The following is a 12,661-nucleotide window of genomic DNA, read 5'->3' on the forward strand; positions in this document are numbered from 1 at the left end:
CAGAAAGAGCCAGAGAGGAGAGAGGCGGTAGGGATCCTACATCCTGAGGTCTGTCCCTGTCCGACAGCAGTGTTTCCTTCTGAGTGTGATATTGGAATGCATGTTTTGTTCAATGACTGACACACTACTGGAGAGGTTGTTTAACAGAGATCTAGTGAATACATTGCACTTAGTTATGACCCAGGAGATCTGGGGTTAGCCGAGCCCCTCCAGGACGGGTCACCTCACCGAACCTCTGTTTCTTCTTCCATAATACATGGGTAGTATTTGCGCATGTCCGGTGTGATTGTCAATGCCCGCCTAAGTCGAAGGGCCATAGGGATTGCACAACACAGTATCTGCACAAGCCTGCTGACAGCCGTGAAGCATCACGCAAGCATAAAATACGTTTATCATTGATCTTCATGGTGACAAGAGTTGATCTTAAAACCAAAGAGCAAAAATATCAGTTGTAAATACATCTGCTGTAATTAATATAGCTTGAGTGTAAGAATGTTGTAATGTGAAAAGTAAGTAGTAACAATAAATAGTAAAGTTTTGTAAGTTTTCAGTTTGGGCTTTCCATTAGAATAAAAAGAGGGCTTTTAAAGAATGCAGGGATTTTAAACATAGCTATGGTAGTTAATGTTCCTTGAGATTTGTGAGCTCTTTATGATCTATCCGGTGGAGCCACGCAAAAGTGCTTGTATCCGCATTTTAATATGGTTCCATCCAATATTTGCACTATGGTAAACTTGAAAAACGATGGGAAATTTGCTTTGGTGGTGCTTTTGGTTGAAAACTTCATGGATTCTATGATTCAGAACTTTGTTGTTGTTGTTAGAGAGTTCAGAAATACCACCCTTCAAACGACAAATTCTTTTAACCATTTGAGGTTCTGCTTGCTGCATCTTGTTCCCCAAGTTTGAGGTAATACAGATGACATGCATTATTCAGAAGATTGGAATAGAAACGTATATACTTCGATTTACTTCCAGTTGGAACCAGTTACATTATATCAACAGTGAAATCGATATAGACGGCATTACTAGGTTAATGGGCAATATCGTTACACTGAATTTTAGCTCTATGATAGTACGTCTGTGTCTACTGTAAGTATTGGAGAAAGACAGCAACTACCATGACATTTCTGGGCAGAGTAATCTAACTCTTACAGATTTCCAAGTTATAACTGAACTTTTAGAGCCTGCCTGGCATCTCAAAACGTTCTTTGTCCATGGAGGTATTAAAGGACTGCAGGGAATAGGAAAGTATCGCTTTGGGTTGAAAGTGGTAGCTACGTTAACACACCAATGTAAATATTGACATGAACACGTTCAGAACTTAGCAGTATGGGGAGGGAGCAGGGGCTAAAAAAGTTCTTACCACCTAATGCAAAAAGCTTTTATTTGGCAAGTTGAACTCACTTGCCTCCATGGCACAACACACTTCAGAGATTTTTACAGATCTGTGAAACGGAGAGGGTAATACCCATAGGGTGTTTCGAGAATGAAATGAGGTAATACGGACACAAAGTGCCCCAGCATAATGCTTCGAACCTGGGAGATACTAAACAATCGTGAGTTCTCTTTCTCCCTCCTTTTCCCATATGTACAATCCTCTACAGTGTCTCCCATCTCAGTAAACAGCATCTAGAGGCATGTCCAGTCGCTTAACCCCAAATCTGAAAGACACCCTAACACCTTCCTCTCCCTCCACCTCCCCTCCCTGCTCCCAAACTTCAAGGAACCTATTAGGATAGCTCTAAAACTGATCATTCTGGGCTGCAGATTCAGTTTTACATGTGATTTTATTGGCAATGGAGGAATTTTCTCCAAAGAAAAAAGTCTAAATACCAGTAGAAATATATATGTATATATCATTTAAAATCACCCAAGTGATTGTAGAGTAAAATAGCTACCATTTATTCAGCATCTGCTGTGTTCAAAGCGCATTTTTGAAATTTCACAACCTCTTAAATAGTACTTACAATGTGCCAGGCACATTTGATTTAATGGAAACAATTTTTATCCTGAGCATTTTACACGTATTGATTCGTGAAATAGTTATCATTTTCTCGTTTCACCATGAGGAAACGGTGGCACAGATGGGTAACGTAAATTTGCCCAAGATCACAGAGGCAGACTGAGAATTTGAACTCAGGCAGCTGGTTTTCAGGTCTGTGCTCTTGACCACTGCAGTCAGCTGTGAGGCACGGAGCACTGCATAAGTTATCTTATTTAATCCTCTGTGTAGGCTTATGAAGTAGCTCTTGTTACCTGAATTATACGAAGGTGAGAACTGAAGCGCTGAGGGGAAATTGCCCAAATTTAGGTAGGCAGTAGGTAAGACTGCTAGGATTCAAATACGAATTCATCTGATAGTCCGCTATTCTAGTATATATTTACTTTTGAAGCTAAATCAAAGAAACCAGCAAATTTGTAGTCTTGGCAATTTTCTCTGTCCTAGGGTGTTTCAGTTTCTTCCAAAGTATGTTACCTTTTGGGAACTGGATAACCAACCCTAAGATACTGTGTTACAGTAGAAAATGCTAAGGTTTTAAAGTCCAAAACTCCAGTTTAAATTATAGTTCTCCCACTTACCAGTTGTGAGACTTTGATCATGTTACTTAGTGTTAACAAACTTCATTCTGTATGGTATGGAGAGAGGGGGGATTCACACATAATACATGGAAACCACTCATACTGAGCACACAGTAATAGTTATTCAACAAAACATTGATTCTGACAAAACTGCGATTCTGAAAACGATCTTTGGGAATCTTGGCTTTGTTAGGTGTTTGCTGTGTTGTTTGGAATATATTAAACTTCTTGGGCTTCCATTTCTTCATCTGATGATAGCCTCCTTATTGGTTTATTGGGGTAGTGAAATAAAATGAAGGAGGTAAAATGACCAGCCGAGGACCTTCCACACAGGTGGGCTTCAAAAAATTGATACTACTCTCGCCCCAAATTTGACTTTTCAGAAAACTTAATGGAAATTCTTTTCATCTGAAAGAGCTAAATTCCAAAGTCCTTACTTAATATATCCTGATGAAGTAATCTATAGACTCTGAGAGTAGGCTTAATATGTAGTTTTGTGGGCTGTTTAAAACTGGGTCTTGTTAGCATTTTAATTTCTATCACTTCAGCAATGCCTAGGAAGCACCCCACTGTTATAAGCAAGGCTTGCGACTAAATACAGTTCAGTGATGCTTCGCTATGCTGTGAACTGATGCCATAGGGACTTGTCTATATGTAAATTAAAGAATTTTTTTGGATGACAGAACTGGTTCTTTTAAAAAGAAACAGGCATTTTCAAGTTCTGCCTCTGTCCTGAATGTGATTTTTTAAAAAAGATTTTATTTATTTGACAGAGAGAGAGAGACAGCCAGCGAGAGAAGAAACACAAGCAGGGGGAGTGGAAGAGGAAGAAGCGGGCTCCCAGCAGAGCAGGGAGCCCGATGTGGGGCCCGATCCCAGGACCGTGGGATCATGACCTGAGCCGAAGGCAGACACTTAACGACTGAGCCACCCAGGCGCCCCATGAATGTGATTTTTTAATAGCCAATAACTTTTTTGTTGGTAATAACAATACCAATTGTTCCAAACAGACTGAGCCTATAGAAAAAAATAGATAAATTCAAATTTCTTTGATTTCTCATCTTCATATGGCACCAAGTCTTTGCAGCTATATTGGGTTGATGAGTGTTTTTTGAAGTTTCTGTTGCTTTAGGAAAAGAGACTTTATTTTTAAAGAAACAACTTCAATTAAAATTCCAAACTGACGAAAAAAAAAAAAAGACTAAGAAACATAAACTGTTCAGGAAATAAATATGATTGAATGATGAAGAAAGAATTTCTGGAAAGAATTGCTTGAAAACGTTATAAAAATGTAACCCTTGGTATATTTTTGAAAAGTCTCACAAAATTAGGAGGCTTTTGTTTTTCTTTCCTTTTTTATTTCATGAACAGCATCTTTACTTATGACTCTCTATGAACTGATGCATTCAAATCTGTGTTTTGTTTGAGTATTGTGTTCCTGGTTATCTGCTATAACATCAGTTTGTTTGGGCAGTCAGGCAGGGATGGGCCAGGTCCAAGAACTGAGAGTGCTGAAGAAGGAATTTCTAGAACTAGATCTTTCCATTGAAATTGCCTGAATATTGCCAGAAAAGTGTTAGCTGTTCTGCAATGGGAATCCCTCCAAGGCAATCAGGATATCCAATAATGAATTCCTGGTGTTCAGTGGATTTTACGAGCAAGTCATCACACATTTTTTTCTTCTTAGCTCCCATAATAAGTGACATACTCAAGAGGGGAAGGGGCTAGTGTCTAACTAGAACCACAGCCAACCAGCACTAAATATACCTTCTTCAGAGTCTTTAATCTTATAATACCTAATTACACGGAACTTGAAAAACCTTTATAAGTATACATGGAATACTTAAAATAAAACCATCATTTTAATAATGTTGAAGATGTTTGGTGTTTTATCAAGGGGTTCTTTCACATTACACTTACAGGTTTCTTCTATAAAAAAGACAAGCAGGGTTTACACAGAAGTTCAAACTTCAGGTATATTCCTGGTGGTCTCTGACTGAAGGGCACTGACATTTTCTTTGAGCTCCATCTTTAGCTCTTGTAGAGAATCTGATGTTGTCTTGAGATGTCCAAAAATTCCTAGGGGTTTACAGTCTCAAGGACACCTCTGGGCCTGGGCCTTTATTTTCCCTAATTCAGTTCATGGATTCTCTCAGCATTATTCATATATTTTTCTTGTTCTGAACCATGTAAACAAGATAGGTACTAAGGCTCTTTTCTAAATTTCTCACCAAAACAAAACACAAAGACTTTTTTGAAAACTACACTGAAGGATTCAGGAAATTTAGTCTTCTTACATCACAATAGTAAAAACAACTTCAAATGCAATGTCAGGCAACTTTTTTCTTCTGAGTCCTTTGTAAATCCGCCATGTTGCTTTTCCTCCCTTCTCAGTTTCCATTGCCCCTCATTCCCCACTCCACCTGCTGCAGTCTGCTCATTTCTAATGTAGTATTACAAAATGCTCTAAGTGTTCTTTCATTTATTTTCTCTTATTTGCCTATGTCCTTGGGGACTCACCCTGACTCTGAGTGGCTTACCAAGATTTCCGTAAAGCAATGCAGTTGCTATAAGGAGAATTTTGGTGTTTGGTTTTAAACTCTACCCCACCACCTCATTATGCGTTTTAAGTGTATAGAAAATGAGGTACTTTACTAAACTAGCCATTAGCCTCTTTATAACATAATATAAAAAAATATCAACTTGGCTAGAACGAAGCCAAATCAGGCTAGTAAGAAATACTAAAGGAATTGTTTTCCATACTTCAATAGGTTGGCTTTTTTTTAAGAGTATATATATTTGCTAAGGAAGAGATCTAATATTTCATATGGAAATATAAACTTACAAAGCCTACATAAGTATCTCCAACTCTATGAGTAAGAAATTACTTTTATCTGTTTATTACTCAGTTTTTAAAACGCTGCATTTGTCCTCTGCGAGAGGAAAATTATACTGTACTAAGAACATTGCAATTATTGACCTTTGGTCAAATTTATGCTTTCCATATGCAAAAAAGTTTAAGGAAGTAAAGTGTAATGACATCGTACATTGAAGACCTAGCCTCATGTAGAACTTTTAGAATATTATCATCACATTAGCCTTCAACATGTTGTACTTACCAGTATTATTTTACATCGAGTCATTCTATTGAGTTTAACATGAGCTGGGAGCAATTAGGTAACATCACCAGTGATAACCTAAATCAATTCATTTTATGTGGACAGAATTTCTCAGCCTTTACATTTATAAATATTAAAATTAGAATAGAATTGAAGCTGAATTCTGTCCCATTCTAGAAATAAATGATAATCATCTAGAAATATAGGAATTAATTGAAAAAAAGTCCCTGTCACCTCTTCAAGATATATTTCCAATAAATATACACTTTTTGTTCAATAAATATCCAAACTTAAAATACATATAAATACAAATAATTATAATAATCCCTCTACTCAGGAGGTGTTTTTCAAATTGCTTTAAATATAATAATTATACCATAAAGTTCACTCATTTTAAATGTACAATTCAATGAATTTTATTATATTTACAGCATTATACAACCACATCACAATCTAATTTTAGAACATTTCTATCACCCTAAAAAGAAAACCCCATACCCATTTACAGTCAATTCCAATTACCAACTGTAGCCCTAGGCAACTACTATTCTACTTTCTGTCTCTGTATATTTGCCGTTTAAAAAATTTAAGAAACAGAGTCCTCACAATATATGTTCATGTCTGGCTTCTTTCACTGAGTTTCATCCATGTTGCAGTATTTTGGGGACTGAATAATATCCCACTGTATGGATTTACCATATTTTCAAAAATCCATTCATCAGTTGACTGATATCTGTTTGGGTTATTTTTACTTTTTGGCCATTTTAAATAATACTTTTATGAACATTTCTGTCACGTATACCTGTACACTTTGTATATGTGTACCAGTTTTTGTACTGTTTGTATTATATGTATTATAGGTCTTCTATTACCAGAATAAGGCAGGATTCAGCACCATTTCTATCTCAATTTTAACATTTTTAGGTGAGAAAGCTGAGAAACTCTATCCACCTAAACTAACCTAATAAAGAGAAGTGGAAGAATTTTATAACAGCAGCATCACTTGATTGTTTTGAACCAAGAGAAATGAAAACACGCATACAATTTCACTTCTGATGGGAAATGCTGGTCATAGTAAGTCTACATATTACTTTTTACGAAATAGTCAAATTGATTACCAAAATATGGCTGCATCATTTTATATTGGTACCACTAATACATGAGGGTTTGAATTTCTCTACATCCTTGTCAACACTTGTTAGTACCTATCTTTTTTATTACAGATATCCTAGTGGGTAAATAATGACATATTGTGGTTTTTTTTTTTAATTTCCATTTTTCTAAAGACTAGTTACATTGAACATATTTTCATATGCTTTCTGGCCGTTTGTATATTTTGGAGAAATGTCTACTCAAATCCTTGGCCAATTTTTAAATTTTATTACATATCTTTTTGGTTATTAAGTTATAATAGTTCTTTATATATTCTAAATACAAGTCATATATAATGATTTGCAAATAATTTCTCATAGTCTGTGGGTTGTATTTTCAATTTCTTGATGGTGTCTTTTGAAAAGCAAAAGGTTTTAATTTTGATGATGTACAATTTACCAATTTTTCTTTTATTGCTTATATTTTGGAGGTGGTAATTAAGAAATCATTGCTTCACCCAAGTTTACAGAGATTTACTCATGTTTTCTTCTAAGGGTTTTATAGTTTTAGTTGTTACATTTAAGTCTTTGATCCAGTTTGTGTTAGTTTTTTAGTATGGTGTGAGATCAGGGTCCAAATTCACCTTTTTGAATGAATATCCAATTGTTCCATTTATTCAAAAGAATATTTCTTTCCCATTGAATTTTCTTGGCACTTTTGTTGAAAATCAGTTAACTGTAAATGGGCTTATTTATGGGCTCTTAATTCTGTTCCATTGTTCAATTCTATCCTACATATGTCTGTCCTTATGCTAGTGCCAAAGTGAATCGGATTACTGAAGCTCTGTAGTAAATTTTGATGTCAGAAATTGTGGGGGGGACTAAGATGGCGGCATAGTGGGAAGACCCTAGGCTTGCCTCACCCTTAAACACAGCTAGATTACTATCAGATTATTCTGAATACCCAAGAAATTCACCTGTGGATTGACAGACAAACTGTACAACTAGAGGGAGAGAAGTGGCCACATCGAGGAAGGTAGGAAATGTGGAGATGGGCTTTAGGGGAGAAATGGATCATGAGTGCTGCAGAGGGGAGGGAGCCCTGGTTGTGGAAACAGGCAAGAGAGAGTGGAGCACACAGGGATATGCACAAGGGGAACACTTCCCCAAAGCCATTGGCTGGGTAAACAAGAAGGGCTGATTTTTGTGAGTTTTTGCAACCAGTGGGGCTCAAAGATTGGAGTTTTAGAGATCCATGGGCTTGGCTGGGATAGAGCCCTGAGGTCACTCCCTTACTCCAGGAGAGAAGACACACAAGCAACGCTGAGGTGGACGACACAATCTGAGGATCACCAAAGACACATGGGAAGAGACTGTTCGCTCTTTGTAGAGCACATCTGTGAGAGGTGACATTTGCAGAGTTGCCTCTCAGGTGACAAAAGATCCAGCAGACACCATTTCCCTCTGCCGCCCCTCAGCGTAGGCATTGAGACACCTGCTGAGAGTGGCTAACCCAGACGCTGGAGCTTTAGCCTGCTTTGCTCCAAATTCCACACCTCTGTGCTCTATCTAGCATGATTGCCCTTCTCAGTCAAACCTGAATCAGCCCCAGCATGGCAAGACCTTCCCCTGGAAGACTGGTGCCCACCACACCATGTCCCTAAAGTTTGGAGTTTTAAAAGTCAGCAGATTTGGCTGGGATAGAGCCCAAAGTGCAATGCACTGCTCCAGGCAGGCAAGCAACCTGGAGACAGCAGGAAAACAGAGATCTGAAAAATGCCTGGGAGGCACTAGGAGAAATTATTTGCTCTTCTTGGAGGGCTTCCCTAAGAGCAGCAAACACTGAGTCCCTTCTCTGGGGACAAAGGAACTGGCTGGTGCCATTTCCCTTCCCCACCCCTCAGCATAAGCCAACTTCACTAAACAGCACAGTGCCAACCCTGGCTGCCTAACCTGCTTACGCCAAGTCCCACCTCCTTGCACTCTGCTGGTACTGATTTTCTTGGGCAAGTGTGCCTAAGGAACAGCACAGCAGGCCCCTTTCCTAGAAGACCAGCACAAAATCCTGAATGTACCACGTCTACTGACCACTAGTTCTATGAGGCTTCAATTCTAGTAGAAGTAGCACCAGGTCTCATTTAACAAGCAGACTAGAGCACATCTAGTTAAAACTCACCACTCTGGCCAAGGTACAAACACTGCCCACACTGTAGGCAAGGAGAACCTTTGCAGATGACTGATCTGAGGGAAAGAGCAGCCAAAACACTGCAGCAGAGTACAAATAGCACATATCAGAGACACTCCTTGAAGCACCAGGCCCTGGACACTATATGACCTCTTCTTTTTAAAGCCATTACTCCCAGGAACAGGAGACATAACAGGCTTTTCTAACGCACAGAAGAAGACAGCAACCTAGACAAAATGCCAAGACAGAGGAATTCATCCCAAAAGAAAGAAGAAGAAAAGGTCACAGTAGATATATAATTGAAACAGATATAAGTAATATGCCTGATAGAGAATTTAAAACAACAATCATAAGGATATTCACTGGGCTTGAGAAAAGCTGGAATGACCCTTACCACAGAGATAAAAGAGCTAAAAAAAAATTAGACTGAAATTAAAAATGCAATAACTGAGATTCAAAACCAACTGGCTATAATGACCTGAAGGATGGAAGAAGCAGAGGAACAAATAAGTGATATAGAAGATAGAATTAGGAAAATAATGAAGCTGAACAAAAGAGAGAAAGAAAAATTACAGATCACAAGAGCAGACTTAGGGAACTCAGTAACTATATCAAATGTAGTAACATTTGTATCATAGGAGTCCCAGAAGAATAAGAGAGAGAAAAGGGAGCTGAAGGTTTATTTGAGGAAATAATAGCAGAACACTTACCTAATCAGGGGAAGGAAATAGACATCCAAATCTACGAGGCACAGAGAACTCCCATGAAAATCAACAAAAACAGGCCAGCATTAAGATAGATTGTAGTTAAATTTGCAAAATATAGTGATAAAGTAAAAAATTTTAAAAGCAGCAAGACAAAGTCCCTAACTTGCAAGGGAAGGCCCATAGCCTACCTGCAGATCTCTTCACAGAAACCTGGCAAGCCAGAAGAAAGTAGCATGATATATTCGACATGCTGAACGGGGAAAATCTGCAGCCAAGAGTACTCTACCAAGCGAGGTTATCTTTCAGAATAGAAGAATAGATAAAGAGTTTCCTAGACAAACAAAAACTAAAGGAGTCTGTGACCACTAAACCAGCCCTGCAATAAATATTAAAGGCGAAGCTTTGAGTGGTAAGGAAAGGCCAAAAGTGACAAAGACCTGAAAGGAACAGAGAAAGTCTCCAGAAGCAATGACAGAACAAGTAATAAAAAGGAACTAAATATATATTGTTGGTGTTAATGTAGAGCATGAAATCAGCCATAATACCTGGCTCACTAAAATGTAACACAGAGGCCGCTGGGGGTGGTGGAAGATTTCGGAGAAGAGCATAGGCCTTTGGAATGCTTGTCCCTTAGGCTATGTTTAGCAGAACTCCTAGAACACACAGATTAGCATATTGTATCTTTCCCGTAAACAGTTCCTCCCAGTTTCAGTGAGACCCCTTGTCACACATCACCTGCTTGAGAAACAGTGATAAGGATTTGTGATTATCCTGAAGGACCAATAAAAGCAGAAGCAAAGAAGAGCAAAGGGTCTTTGTCTCTGAGCATTGACCCCCTTGCCTTCTCCTCTCTTTCAGAGCAAAAGTTAGAGTAATCTTTCATTGGTCGGTAGAGGGATTGCTGGCCATTCCTGGAAATATATCTATCAACAATTACTCTAAATGTAAATGGACTAAATGCTCCAATCAAAAGACATAGGGTATCAGAATGGATAAAAAAACAAGACCCATTTATATGCTTCCTATAAGACTCATTTTAGACTTAAAGACATGTGCAGATTGAAAGTGCGGGATGGAGAAACATTCACCATACAAATGGACATCACAAGAGAGCCAGAGTAGCAATACTTATATCAGATAAACTAGATTTTAAACCAAAGACTGTAACAAGAGATGAAGAAGGGCACTGTCTTAATAAAGGGGACTATCCAACAAGAAGATTTAAGAATTGTAAATATTTATGCCCCCAACTTGGGAGCACCCAAATATATATGAAACAATTAATAACAAACATAAAGGAATTCATTGATAATAATACAATTATAGCAGGGGACTTTAACACCCCACTTAAAGCAAGGGACAGATCAAATAAGCAGAAAATCAACAAGGAAATAATGGCTTTGAATGACACACTGGACCATATGGATTTAACATGTATATTCAGAACATTCCATCCTAAAGCAGAATACACATTCTTTTCAAGTGCACGTGGGACATTCGCCAGCATAGATTACATACTAAGTCACAAATCAGTGCACAAATAAGTACAAAAGGATTGAAATCATGCCATGCATATCTTCTGACCACAATGTTATGAAACTTGAAGTCAACTACAAGAAAAATTTTGGAAAGATGACAAATACATGGAGGTTAAACAACATGCTGCTAAAGAATAAATGGATACACCAGGAGATTAAAGAAGAAATTAAAAAATACATGGAAACAAATGAAAATGAAAACAATGGATTCTAGAAACTACAGATCATTCCTGAAAGACACTGAAGAAGACACAAAAAGATGGAAAAATATTCCACGCTCATGGATCGGAAGAATAAACATAGTTAAAATGTCTATGCTACCCAGAGCAATCTACACTTTCAATGCCATCCTGATCAAAAAACCAATGACATTTTTCAAATAACTGGAACAAACAGCCCTTAAATTTGTGTCGAACCAAAAAAGGCCCCGAATCACCAAGGAATTGTTGAAAAGGAAAAACAAAGCGGGGGGCATCATGTTGCCGGATTTCAAGCTATACTACAAAGCTGTGATCACAAAGACAGCATGGTACTGGCACAAAAACAGACACATAGACCAATGGAACAGAATAGAGAACCCAGAAATGGATCCTTGGCTCTATGGGCAGCTAATTTTTGACAAAGCAGGACAAAACATCCAGTGGAAAAAAGACAGTCTCTTCAATAAATGGTGCTGGGAAAATTGGACAGCTACATGCAAAAGAATGAAACTTGACCACTCTCTCACACCACACACAATGATAAACTCCAAATGGATGAAAGACCTTGATGTGAGATAGGAATCCATCAAAATCAGAGGAGAACATAGGCTGTAACCTCTTTGACATCGGCCACAGCAACTTTTTTCATGACACATCTCCAAAGGCAAGAGAAACAAAAGAAAAAATGATCTTGTGGGACTTCATCAGGATAAAAAGCTTCTGCATAGCCAAGGAAACAGTCAAAAAAACTAAGAGGCAGCCCACAGAATGGGAGAAGATAATTGTAAATGACACTACAGATTAAAGACTGGTATCCAAGATCTATAGAGAACTTCTTAAACTCAATACATGAGAGACAATCAAATAAAAAAATGGGCAGAAGATATGAACAGACACTTTTCCAATGAAGACATACAAATGGCCAACGGACGCATGAAAAAATGGTCAAAATCATTAGCCATCAGGGAAATTCAAATCAAAACCACATTGAGATACCACCTTACTCCAGTTAGAATGGCAAAAATTGACAAGGCAAGAGACAACAAATGTTGGAGAGGATGTGGAGAAAGGGGATCCCTCTTACACTGTTGGTGGGAATGCAGGTTGGTACAGCCACTTTGGAAAACAGTGTGGAGGTCCCTTAAAAAGTTAAAAATAGAGCTACCCTATGATCCAGCAATTGCACTACTGGGTATTTACCCCAAAGATACAGACGTAGTGAAGAGAAGGGCCATATGC

The sequence above is a fragment of the Ursus arctos genome, unplaced genomic scaffold (genome assembly GCF_023065955.2).
Source record: "Ursus arctos isolate Adak ecotype North America unplaced genomic scaffold, UrsArc2.0 scaffold_10, whole genome shotgun sequence".
NCBI classification, from domain to species: domain Eukaryota; kingdom Metazoa; phylum Chordata; class Mammalia; order Carnivora; family Ursidae; genus Ursus; species Ursus arctos.